We start from the raw sequence: 13545 nt of genomic DNA on the forward strand, positions 1-13545 counted from the left end.
TGTTTTTCATTGCTTTCTTAAAAAAAAAACAGGAATAATTCTTAGAGCTAGTGGAAAAAAAATGTCAAGAGAACAATTTTGTGACAGAAAATATTGTTCTGTCTGAATGGAGATGTTTTGTTGGAGTAAATTTTATGATTTTTATGGGTTTCAGAACAATTATTTTTGACTTTTTCATTTGAAACTTTCTCTTTTCATTCCAGTAATGTCAAAATATTTCATTCTAGTATTACTAAAATGTTTCTTTCGGTATATTATATTTTAATGTTTTGTCACAATGAAATACATCTGAATAGTAGCTAAGAAAAACATTTTGGTAATGTCACAGCAGTGCTTTCATACCAACAAGTTTTAAGCTTTCCATTGCATGAAATAGTTAAAGAGTTATATTTGAATAATGTGAGAACAAAGGATAATTTTTTAGCATCATTCAGGACAAAAAAAGGAGAAATTCTAGAATTTCCCGTCACATCTAAACATTTAAAATTACAATTCAATTAAAGCAAAGAAGTAACATTTCAGTGGATTTACTCTTTTGTCTGTTTTTTTAGTCATTACCCTGGAAAGGATCCTACAAGGGTTTCTTTTTTCACATATTTATTGTAGGCATTTCCATTAATTTCATGGCAACTACTAAAGATATATTAAGTGTATGTGTATGATGTATGATTTACAGTATGATGACATGATTATTAGTAATAACTATAAATTCTTTTTTTTTTTTTAGCAGTTAAGTATTTGAGAACACTGCTTCCAAATGGGTAAAGCAAATTGAATGGCCCAACTATTTAATACCATTGCTGATTTCATGGACATTCAGTCGCAGAGGTAGTAGTGAGCAGAAATGTATTAGGGAGATAGTTACGCCATTAATATGGAGTGTAGTGTAAGCCCCACTCAGTGTAGTTTATACTCTTCTTCAGCTAAACTTCCCACTAGCGCTGGGCCCTTTTGCATTAGAATCGTCCAAAAAATAGAGGTGGACTCTGCATTTACTACTGTTGACTCAGTGCATAAACACATGTGCAGAGTGAGAACCTAGTTGCTTACTTCCTTACTAGAAATATGGAAATTTGTTGTAATATAGCAGTAGCTAGCAGAAGGGATTTTGGATGAAGAATAGAACATTGTGGGGTTGATGGAATGGTAGAAACAAGGTGAAATGAGAACTCTTGCAATTTTTCTAAAAGTTGTATTGACTGCTTGATCTAATCTATCCCCTTCAGCCTATCTATATTTAAATGGTGTAATGGTGTAACTGTTACCATCGGAAAGGGTTATGTCTTTCTACTTCCCTTTAATAATTTTATTTCCATCAACTCCATTCCTATGGTGAGTATTTGTTTTTGCAGCCATAATGATGGAATACATGAGTTGAAGCTGACAAGCTGAGCTACATGGGGCATAAAAGATTAATAAGTCCAAAATACAGCTACATACCCACAATCCTATCCTGCCATGCACTGGGAGGGAAAAAAAACTGCTGGATGCTGTCCAAGTATTATTTCCCTGTCACCTCTTCTTAGTTACATATGCAGTGTTCATGTATCCATTTTACTCATTTTGTTAATATCCAGAAAGAAAAGCATCTGTTTATCAAAGAACAATATTGCATTAGAAAATAGATGTCAGGGACAAGTATTTTCTAACTCCTCAGCAGACTCCACAGGGAACCAACTTGGGACAATGGTGGTTTAGAACCAATCTTTCCCATATAAAATAAGAGGATATTCAGGGGCATTTTAACTTCCAACTCCATGACAGCTTCATCCTTTGCAACAACAGAAAACAGCAAGAATGAAGAAAAATGCCTTCACAGACATGCCAAATATATTGTGAGATCATCTCAGCCCTAAACATGCATGTGTTCTATGTTCACCTCATCATGCAGGAAAATAAACAGGTGGAGATGAAACATTTTATTTTATTTTCTGCTTGAAAAACAAAATTGGTATCTGTATTAGGGAAGATCAAAATGTGACAGCTTGGTTACACATTTCCCAAGTTGCCAATTACTCTTTCCTTGAAAGTCTGCCTGCAGTAACATGTACATAATACATCTGAAAATAGATGAAACCTTCTAGTGCAACAGAGATTTTTATCTGTCGTGCTAGCTCTGAAAAGATGATCACGTTAGACAAGCTGTTGCCTGTATGGGCCATGTCAACGCTGTTGTGTTAGATGTTCTGCAGTGCAGACATCAACCTCCAGGGTACGATGCACCCTGACTCCACCCTCAGAGAAATGTGCTTACAACCCGATGCATTCTTTCATCAGCCAATTTCTTTCACAGCCTATTGAAAAGCACAGGAGAAGACAAGAGGTTTCCTGGCAAGCGAGAAGCCTTGCTCTGGGCATGGCAAAACCTTTCTGGTGGTTATCTGATAGAATAACAACAGGAGATTGCGAGGTCCCTGCAAAACACAGCCCTCAAGCTATGTGGATGCGGCTTTCGTGAAGCTCTTTGTGAGGCTGGATGGCGTACTCTGCTGGTCTGCAGGTGTGCTGGTCGCACACTTGCACAAATGTGGGACGTTATTTGCCTTTGCAATATCAGGACTGCACACGTATGGCAAGAGCATTATAGTAGGACAAGTTATGTGATGAGAGTGACTCTCTCCAATGTAGTGGCTTGGAGGGCAAAAGACGTTCGAGTGTAGGTCCTCTATTGGTTATGCATCTTCGATTCTCCTTCCTCCAAGTCAGCTACTGCTGCTACTTTCCAATTACTTCTGAAATATAAAGGATCAACTACAGAGCAGAGAGCGGCAAATAAGCAGGTTTTAGAAGAGGACATAGGTTCTCATTGCCTCTAAGATGCAACTTTGCAAGTAACCATGAAAGTAGTAGCCTAATCCGATGAGCACTTTCACATGACACTCCATTTACACATTGTTCAGGCCCTGGGGGCCCCAGTAGCCCTTGCTGTCCCTGCCTGCCCTGGCCTCTCCCACTTGCACCCTGGCCCCAGCCTCAGCCTGTGAGCGCCCACCTGGCCCATCCTTGGCCCATCCCCATCCCCGCGGTGGTGCCCAACTCCCCAGCGCCCCAAGGCCAGGGCTGCCCCAGCTGCCCTTGGGGCCCTGCTCCCTCGGGGTGAGGGGATGGGCCCTGGTGGCCAGGCCCGGCCCTGCTGGCAGCCCCTGCCCACACATGGATGTATAGTCAACTAACCACATAAAATTAGATATGCCCTTAAGTGCTAAAGGATCATGGTCATGCTGAGTGATTCATATGTAACGAGGTTTCTGACTGTGTGGCACTTAGTTTGCTGGTATAACACACATCAGTGCTTTGCACAAGTACAGCCATATGTTGTTTTCCTTTAAAATTTCAAATATTAGCAATTGAATGCAACATGCTAGGCGCATATCTTCCTTACAAATATTCAAAGGTGTAGAAGTCTGTCCACAGTGCTAAAAGTAAAGGAAATAATTGAGTTAATATGTAGGATAGCCAGACTTGTTAATATATTTTAATCATGAATAGATCTGGCTAAAAGCTTCCTATTAACTCTGCAGGTAATTGAAGAATTCCACTAGAAAAGAATGACCTCTTACTGTGTTTTTCCTTCATTTCTGTTGAGAGGAAAGATTCAAATGCTTCTTTCTATCTTCCCAGTCCTTTTTAGTCATTAGCCTTTCAATCCTAATGCAATTATTCAAAACATTTTGGTGGAAATCCCTCTACAATCACACTCATTTATCAGAGCTGTTACTTCACAGTTGACAGGTCAATTTATAGATACACTTGAGGATGACAATAATTAGAAAGTCCTTGACAAAATGTCATTCAAAAATACATTTTTGTTGTATATATTTTGAATGTGAATTTAGTGCTTGTTAAAAAAACCTGGCAATCAGTCCAGGAAGATGAAGTCTGACAGAGAAGTACCTGATAGCACAGTCTGTGGCAGGAAAAAATCCCAAGTGGAGCCTTGCTAATTTTGCTCCAAGACTGGTCATAAAAAAGTATTTAGTCTCCATAGATGTACAAGTCCTGGGCTTTCGCTGAGAGAACCAATACGAGAGAGAGTCAATTAGTTCCCACTTACACAGTGGCTCAGTACCGTGCAAACATGACTTGCTTGAATTGGATTGCGGCTGCACACTAATTTCACAGAGACAAGTGAACAATCATGTACTGGTAATGATTATCAGCTGCTGCTGAGCTAGGCTAGATTTGTACCAGAGATCTGAAAAGAAAAGTATTTGAAAAGCCTTGCTAATTAACCTCACGTTAAAAAGGCATCTCTATAAATTCATGCAAGCCTGAACTGGCAACTACAATTTTAATAGCAGTGGAAAATTAGACTAACACAGTTCCTCTATCCCTCCTCCTTTTCAAAGATTTAAGCATTTAAGAAAATATCTTATAGGTGTTCTGCCTCATATTCAAACTGCAGCCCATACGTATGCTTATCCAAAAACATTTTAGTCAGCTCCAATCTTTATGCTTTAAGAACAATTTCATAATTCCCAAAGCCTTAAGTTTATTAACACTGCTTGCTAGAATGACTTCTTCTTTCTTAGAGTTTGCTTAGGCATTAGTACTTATAAACTATGTGAAATTTCACCTACAAGGACATGGTGAAACAGAAGTGGTAGGTCACTGGCTTTTTATGCATCCCTTTCCCCATTTATCTAAAAGATAGTACTATACTTAACACAATGCTGGTTCAATTTGCTGAATGCGTATGAATTTTCTGCTCTAAGCATGTGATTCTCAGATCAATATTTTGTATTTTCATTTGTGTTCAAATGTTTGTTATATAAAATCAATATTGAGGTTATCACAGTACTACTATCTGCTTATGTTTTCTCTCTACTCACATTCCTATAAGTGTAGTTACATGTATGCAGGTCTAAGAACATAGAGAGTGAAACTGTGACTTGAACTACAGACATTCAGGACATTCTGATCAGTAACTCCATTTGTCAGCCACATACACTTTAATTTTCCCTTTTCCTCTCTTCCCCTTGCAATGCCCCCAGACTTCTTGCTCTGATATTTTTGGATTGATGAAAATACATCACTCTTATATTGCATACACACAAATATATTGTACATATATAAAGATATTTTGAACACATCAAGGACTCTTAAAAGCAAGTAATTAAATTTTAAACAAATATTAATTTAGGGTTTATCAAAAATAGACTGTTGGCCCAGTAGGGTGCTATATTCCAAGCAATTACCTTGACATTCTTCTAGCCATAAAGAATAAATCATAAACTGTATATGTTGTCACACATATGCCACACAACATTGTGATGTATTCTTCAAATATACATCTATAAACTGCAGATGCACTCAAAAAATAATGAAGCGTGGGTTTAAAACATGATCTGATCCAGGTCACATTAAACTCAGTAAGAATTTTGTAATAAACTTTAAGAGGAGTCAGGAATACTTATTACAGGAAGTGCAATATTGCTACACCAAAGAAAGGCACCATTTGGTGTTCTAACCAACTCCTAAAATGCTATTGAAAAGACTGGAATATGGGAGAAGGCAACATTCCTTGGGTTTAGTGACATCCTGTTTGTGACAAAGATGAGTGATCTCTGAAAATAAAACACTTTAATGTCTGAATTAAGCATTCCTTTGATCTGATGGGTAGTTTTATTCAACCGTAGGTATATTTATACCAGATTATTCATAACGGGTTATAATATTAATAGAAATACCACAAAAATTCAGGTGGAAAATACTTTAAAAATTCTACTTAAATAGGAAGACTTTTTTTCTGAAGTTTGCATTGTAGGCACAGCAGCGTTGAATTCAAATTACAATGACAATCTAGTTTCATCCAAAAAAGTTTCTAACAGGCTTTCCAAGACAGAAAAACTCAAATACTTTGGCTTGTTTTGGAAGAAGGTACTTTGTCCCTAATTCTTATAAAATAGAGATGAGAACTAAACACCTAAGTATCTTTGAGGATAGGGACCTACATATTTAAACATTTACTGCATATGACAGTAGAAGCCAAAAGATGCTTAATGATAGCTATGAAAATGTAATTAGGCACTACTTCATAGGGAGTGCTTAAGCCTATGCATGAGGCAATGCTGATTGCCTTTGTAAATATGGTTATGAGCGCTGTAGCTGAGAGGTTATTTTGTAACTTTTTAGTAAAATACTTTTAATATAGGATACATCATTGTGCAGTAAATATTTCTTTCTGGCATTTATTTTCATTTAGTTTCAGTTACTTAAAGATTTTTAAATTAGGTTCAACATGCATTTTTCTCCAGTGTTAAGCACACTAAAAATCATATTTAAAGTAAGCATTTCATAGTCCTGCTTTATATGTATAACTTTCTAATAAATCTTCAACTTTACAAACATTGTAGCAGCAAAAAAATGAGTGAAAAAAAGCGCAAAAGTAACCATCACAAGCACAATTTTATGAGGAAGCCTGTGAAAAGGTTTTGTGCAGTTTGCATGAGTATTTGTGTTCCTCAGAGGTAAGCAAGTTACCAATCTGATAAGTACTTATCAATAAATAAGCTTGCAGGTTTTTTACTGTATTTAGAATGCTGACTTTCAGTTTTGCTTGAATGGATTATAAAATTAATTCTCAGATGAAAAACAAGCTTTTTAATCTGCTGTGACAAAAAAAAACTACATGCAGCCTTGAACAGCAGTCAGGAAAGATGGAAAGAAATTACCTTTTTATTTTCAGTACCAGTAGAGTCTCATTTTCCATTTATGCCATGTGATTCTTATTAGCTGAAGGAGTCGCCATAAATTAGTTAGTATCAGATGAAATCTGTAACGGAGCCACAAATCCTTTTTGCTTCAGAGCAATCACTTTAAAGCATAAAGTATCTCAGAGAAAGCTCTTTGGTATTTTTTGTTTATTTTGATTTATAAAATAGTTAAAAGATAATGTGAATATCAGAATCCTAGATAGCCAAAGAACTGTTTTTAATATGGGATGGGCCATGTAGCGTGGACAGAATAAATACTGACAACTTTTTTCTTCAGGGGAGAGAGTGTTTTTCTGGATTGAATTTGACTTTTACCAATAGCTTCCTTACCTAGCTTAACCAAAATGCATAAAAGAGTGAAAACAGTACTGAAATATCCTAAATGTCCTAACAAAACCAGAACGTAGTGTGAACAACTGGAGAAGGCATGCATGATTTTGTAGGATTTAAAAAAAAACAAACATTGAATCTAGAATTTTAATTTTTCTACTGATTTTTGGGCCTGTCTTCACAAGGAATACAACTGCCAATCTGAAGTCAGGCTTTTTCCCATATGAGTTTATGGTCCATATGTTAATATTTATTAATTCACATATATTAACTAAAATGGTGGATAAGGTCTAGTTTTCAGCAAGTAAATGCTTGTTCCGACTCATAGTTGACATTAAGCAGCAGCCTCTACATGACTAGCTACTAGTCTGCCTTGGAACACACATCAAAAAAAAATCAGTGCATTTAAGTAGAATCTAAGCATACATATGCCTCTAAATTCTATTAATCTGTCACTGAGAACTGCTGAATTCAGACTGTGAACATGTTTTAGCGGATGTTATTAAGCCAGCAGTTTCCTGAAAAGGGCTTTTAATAATCTGCAGATAGGTCACTAAGGTATACTGTTCATCCTAAAACATAATAGCTAACCAAAGGCCTGCACTGGTGGTTGGATTGATCAGCTCCAGCTTTTGACAAATGACTAATCAAATATTTTTAAAAATATATTAAACAGACACAGGATAAAATAACGTTTTCCATGGCTGACTGCACAGTAAGTGAAATTGGCTTTCTGGAACCAAACATGGTCTAGCAAGAGTTCCCTGTTGGCATTTACCAGCCAGAACATATCTCCTCCAGCATCAAGTAACAATTGAAGTAGACTCCACATACATATATACACATACATACATGCGTGCGTGCACATAAGTACATGCACACACATGCACAAACACACCTATGTATGCCCAAAGAGCAAGATTTTTCAAGATTATGTGTCTAAGATTGGCCACCAAAAGTGGCATATCAGGCTTTTTTTTTATTTACTTTAAACATAACGTTCCTAAGTTTTGGAAATCATAGTTTTCATTAAGGCTCAAGGACTTGATATTTTCAGAATTTAAATAAAGTACGCTGAATGTGGGTTCTGCAGCGCTGTAAGTGTCAACAAAGTCTATGACCCCTAATCTGCATTTTAGCTTAATATGCACATGTAGCATTGCTGAATTCAATGTGAATTTTAGACACATATACCTAGTACAAAGTGTGGTGACCCAGGCTCTTGGCTGTTTGGCTGTTGTGACATGACAAAGACCTTTACTGTGACATTTAGGTCCCTAATTCCCCCTTAGAAAAATCTTCTCCCAATTAGAATAATAAATATTTGAGGAAAGAAGTGTATAGCTATAAAAAGTTATTTTCTGTCATTAACATCACAGAATAACTTTATAGAAAGAACGTAATATATGTTGTTCTGGTTGCTTACCTTGATTTGAACTTCAGAGGTTTAAATATTTAAGAAAGATCTGTGATTCGCTTCCTAGAGACCTGTTGTGCCTGAAACCAGAATTCTACTTGTGGAAAATGAAGGCGCATAAGCAGAATAATAATAAAAACAAGAAATAGGAATGTAAAACAGCAGCCCTGCAGACATAAGTATGTGGGGTATACTCGCTAACGTTTGTAGAAATGGGTTACAGATTTCTTATTAGCCCCAGATCCAGCACACTAAGGGACTATGCGAGTTCATAAAGTTCATCAAAAGTTAACCAAATCTATAAAGATTTCTAGTATTGAAGTATTGCATACACTCTTGCTAAGTTTATAAAACAAAATAGAACAGATTCAGAATTTAGTTAAGATAGTCTTCTTACTGTTGTCAAATTACAATAATGAGATTTTGGCTCCTGATGCAGGCAGTCTGGAGTGACAGAAGTGTCAGTCATGAAATTTTCGACTCTGTCCTGATTGGCTTCCTTCTGCATTTCTCTTGCAGAAAAACAGTGATCAGTATTTGGCTATAATGAGGCAAAATGATCTTCCCTTTATTTTCCACTTGGGAAAACACAGAGGATGAGATGGAATAAGAAGAGAGAAGCAGCTATACCATCTCCCCATGTGGGTTTTAAAGACAGATAACATATGAGATGCTGCAGATCAGCTGTCAAGAAGTGGATGAAACCCATCTTAAATTCTGCAGTGCTCTGCGTCTTGTGATGAAGAGGAAGGCATACGCAAACTGCCATCTTCACTAAAGCACCAGAATGCAAAAAGAAACTCCAGAGAAGAAGGAGAAGCAGAGGTAGGGATGGCAGGAGTTAGGGAGACAGACATAAATAACTGAACATCTGGATTGGTATGAGACTGGGAGGGTCTAGTTGATAGTTTGGGACAAACTCTGGGGGGAAGGCTGGGGGGAAGGGTGCAATAACATTTTATTAACTAGAACTGTGATACTGAGGAGAAGCGACAGACTCTCCTCACTCGCTGGTAGTGCCTTAACCTAGTCTGCAATCGGATCTCAGGCAGGTTTCCTAGCAAGAACGCCTCCGGTGGGAGCCAAAATTGCATGCCTGGAAGTTTGTGAGACTTGGCACACACAGGGATGACCACTGGGAATTCAAAATGAGAATGTGGACAAAGAAATATGATACACCTCCTCTGAATAATCTGAGGGCAATTTCATGCTGTTTCTGAGTCAAACTAATGCCTTTTTAATTACTGAAGGCTGGCAATGCTCATTCTTTTCCTACTCACTTTGTTAAAGTAGCACTGATCATCACAAATAAAACTGAAAAATGCTTTTGGAAATATCACGGTGTGCAAAAACTCCCACTTACTTCATCTCGTAAGACTCTATCAAAAACAAGAGGGTAGCACTGAGCCACGCGTCAACACCTGTGTGGAGGCTATGTCCTGCTGTTTCAAAGGGGATGGGGCCCCCTTCTGCAGTACCAGAAGCCAGTGCTTCTGACCAGCACTGTGTGCCTTGCTGCCTATAAAAAGCTTCCCAAAACTGTTTGCTTTCTTGAGTCTGACCTGGTTTTCTTACCTAGTTTTATTCCATTTTATTCTGTTTAGCTGCTATCTGCAGGCAAGCAAATTTCTTCTGATTCACTCGAGCGTACGGAAAGAGATTCAAGCCCTTTATCTATGCAAAATACAAGTGAAAACATACATCCCTTATACTGCTTACCCTTAATTTCCTGTCCCTCAATATCTGGTTATGAATTATCTATGAATTGGTGTTAAAGCTACGAAGCCAGTTAGGCTAAATTTAGTACTAAAAATGCCACATTGTTGTCTTATGAACTAGCAAATAAAGAAGAGGGGGATTATCTGTCTCCTTTGCGTCCGTATTTTAACTCGCGGTTTTCAAAAGCTTGGGTTGCCGTCACAGGGAGAGGGGGGCGTTTGAAAACATCCCACCAGCACGTTTGTCGCCTGTGCCTGGTGGCCTGCCCCACGAGGTGGGGGGCGCAAGCAGGTTGGGGGCCTGCTGGGGTGAGGGGAACTGAGCGTAACAGGCAAGTCCTCCACGACGGGGCGGAAAGAAAACCGAGGGGAAGGGGGATAAAGGCAGCCTGGGGCCCGTTGGCCACATCGGGCCGCGTAACGGGAGGGCGCCCGGAGCCGGTGTCAGCGCGGAGCGCTTCGTCCCTTGGTCGGGATGACACGGGGCTGAGCCGCCCCTTTTCCAAGACCCAAAGGCGAGGCGACATGATTTCCGTGACGCCTTTTCGTTCCCCGGAAAGCTCCGGTGCCCCCTTGCCTCCGCGGCTTCCCTCCTCCGGTGCCCGCGGAGCGCCGCGCCGCGCTGCGCGGCCGCGCAGGCTGCTCCGCCGCCGCCGCCCAAGGGCTCACACGCTGCTGCGCTTCGCCTCCCGGGGCCGTTTGCTGGCTAATTGCTCCTGTCCGCATCGATCGGGCGGGCGGGGAGGGGGTGGGGAGAGCAGCCCGGCAGCAACCGCCGCCCCGGCTCTATTTCAGGGCGGGCGGCGCTGCGCGACACCTGTCCCGGCCCGGCCCGGCGCGGCGCGGCCCGTCCCGTCCGGCCGGGTGCGGTGCGGTGCGGTAGCGGCCGCGCGGTGCGGGCTCCTGCCGCCCGTCGGAGCGGCCGCCTCCGCGCTGAACTGCGCGCTGGTGGCAGCCGGGCCATGGCCACCTCGGCCGCCGGGGGGGACCCGGCCGCCTCCGCCGCCGACGAGTTCAGCGACATCATCCGCAGCCGGTCCGGTAGGCGCCGCCGCTCGCTGGGCTCCGCGCGGCGCGGCGGGACGGGGCGGGCGGCGGCCGCCGGCGGGCTCCCAGGGCGCGGAGCCGCCGCGCCGCTGTGCGGGGGGCGGCCTGGCCCGCCCCGGCGGCCCGCGGGAGAGCCGCGCACCCGCGGAGCCGGGGCGGAGGGGAGGGGAGGAGTCTCTGCTTTTTTCCCTGCTTCTCCTTTTTTTTTTTTTTTTTTTTTTGGCATAACTTTTCCTTGCGTTGTGCAGCTTAGGAGGAATTTACCCGCCGACTCGCTGAGCAAATAATCGTGTTTTTTTTTTCTTTTTCGCGGCGGCGTTTGTGGCCTCTGGGTAGCAGCGATGGCCCCCTGTCCGGCTGTCCCGGCCGTCGGGGCGGGCGGCAAAGGGCGGCAGCTGTAACGCTCCTCCAGGGGATAAAGTTTCAGGTGCCTGGACTTCTTCTTTTTTTTTTTTTTTAACTTAGTCCTGGAAAGAAATCAAATCCCTAGTAGTAAAGATATTTATAGACCATTCAGTATTTATTCGTTTGCGACACAAGTGCGTGTGGAACTGCAAATAACATTTTTTCAGGCTGTACGTGCTTATCCAGTAACCAACCCTGAAAGTAAGGGCGTCCTTACACTGTTAAATGGCTTTAAAAAAAAAAAAAAACTGATCCGTGTTGTGCTTTTTTTAAGAAACAACAACAGCAAACAAAAAAAAATACTTGCAGTGCACCGTAGAAGAGTTTGACCCACTGAAGGAAATTTACTTTTGAAAATGTTGAAGTAGAAAAATGTTAGCATAGAAAATGTTGGTTGCAACTTTTTGTAAGGAGAACTTGCATTTTCTCCTAAAGACTCTGTGAATTTTGTTTTCGCTCTGGTGGTGTAAGACACTTTTGCAACAATACCTGGTGCTTCCTCGCTGAAGTCTCAGTGGCACAAAATTTGGGTCGAAGATCTTTACTGTTTTAGCAAAATAATTCTCCCCAGGCTAAGAGCCTACTACACTGCTCTTTTAACCGCTTCTCTTTCAGCTCAGCATTAAAGAGGAAATACAGGGCTTCTACCCTGTGAAGGCTCGAGCTGCTCCGTGGAGGAGCTGCAGGCAGTGCGGCTTGGTGGGTGTCGTATGCTGCCCATTAATTTTTCCCAAGACCCACTTTTGGCTCCCAGAGCATGTCTTTCACCTGTGTTTGTTCGGCATGAGAAGAATTGCTCAAGGAAAAAACTGCCTAATGAGCTGTCTCCATAGCCATTTCTGGTTAAGCCAGCGTGTCGACCTTTATAGCCACATATGATCCCCGTTCCATACTTAGCTCACTTATAGTTTGGGGAGCTATGAAATGGGAGACGAGAACAACACACAGAAAAGCCCTCATTTTTTAAAGGGTTATCTTTTAAAGGGTTATCCTGTTAACGTTTATCTTAGTATCCAGGTGGTTACTGGTTGGAGACAAGAGAATCTGAAGGCTTGCAAAAAGAGTACCTTCAGGTCCAAGTGTTTTCCAGAGGGTGAAGTGGCTATTGATAACTTTGTTATGAAATGTTTACAGCTCAATGAGCTAACAGAGCTTTTTTCCTCCTTCTTTTTCTTCCTCTCCTACAGCTAGTAACTACTTTCAACATTCAGTTACTTTCTTGTTTTAATCATAACTGAGAACAGGCATTCACTGAAAAATTAGGAAATGTTACCTATGTGTTTCCAAATTATCTCTTATTTTTTCTCTTTCACTTTGAAAATCTGTTTCTCAATCAGCTTAGGTTGCAATATGTTAGATGCATGGTATAACAGCTCAAATAGCTCTTACCTTTTTTTCCCTACGGTTTCTTGCTATAAAGTGGTACTAACATTTAGAAGTTAGCAGTAGACACGGAGCAAACATTTGTGTTCTTAACAGGATACCATTCCCTCAGCTGTTCTGTCTGAAGAATCAGAAACAGGGTTATAGAATTGCCCCAGATGTTTATAAGCCTGAAGAGATGACAAAATTCATTTTCTATGGCAGTTTTCATCACAGGTACAGCTTTTTTCCTAAGCAGTATACCACGCAATGATCTCTTACTCCTTTTATCTTTCCTTGATACTGCTGAACTTTGAAATGCACTCCTGAAAATCTGACTATGGCATTTGGGGGAAAAATAACATAAGCTAACATAGTAAGCTGAGAATGAATTAAAAAATTTCATTTATGAAGAAGTCTTAAAGTGGAGAGGAGGAGAGAGTATGAATGTTTTATCCTTGTTTTGGGATTTTCTGTAGACTGTTACCTGGGAAAGGCATTTCTGGAGTTCTTATTGCTTCCCTTGTTTGGACATACATTCACCTTGAAT

The sequence above is a fragment of the Struthio camelus genome, chromosome 1 (assembly GCF_040807025.1).
Source record: "Struthio camelus isolate bStrCam1 chromosome 1, bStrCam1.hap1, whole genome shotgun sequence".
Classification (NCBI taxonomy): domain Eukaryota; kingdom Metazoa; phylum Chordata; class Aves; order Struthioniformes; family Struthionidae; genus Struthio; species Struthio camelus.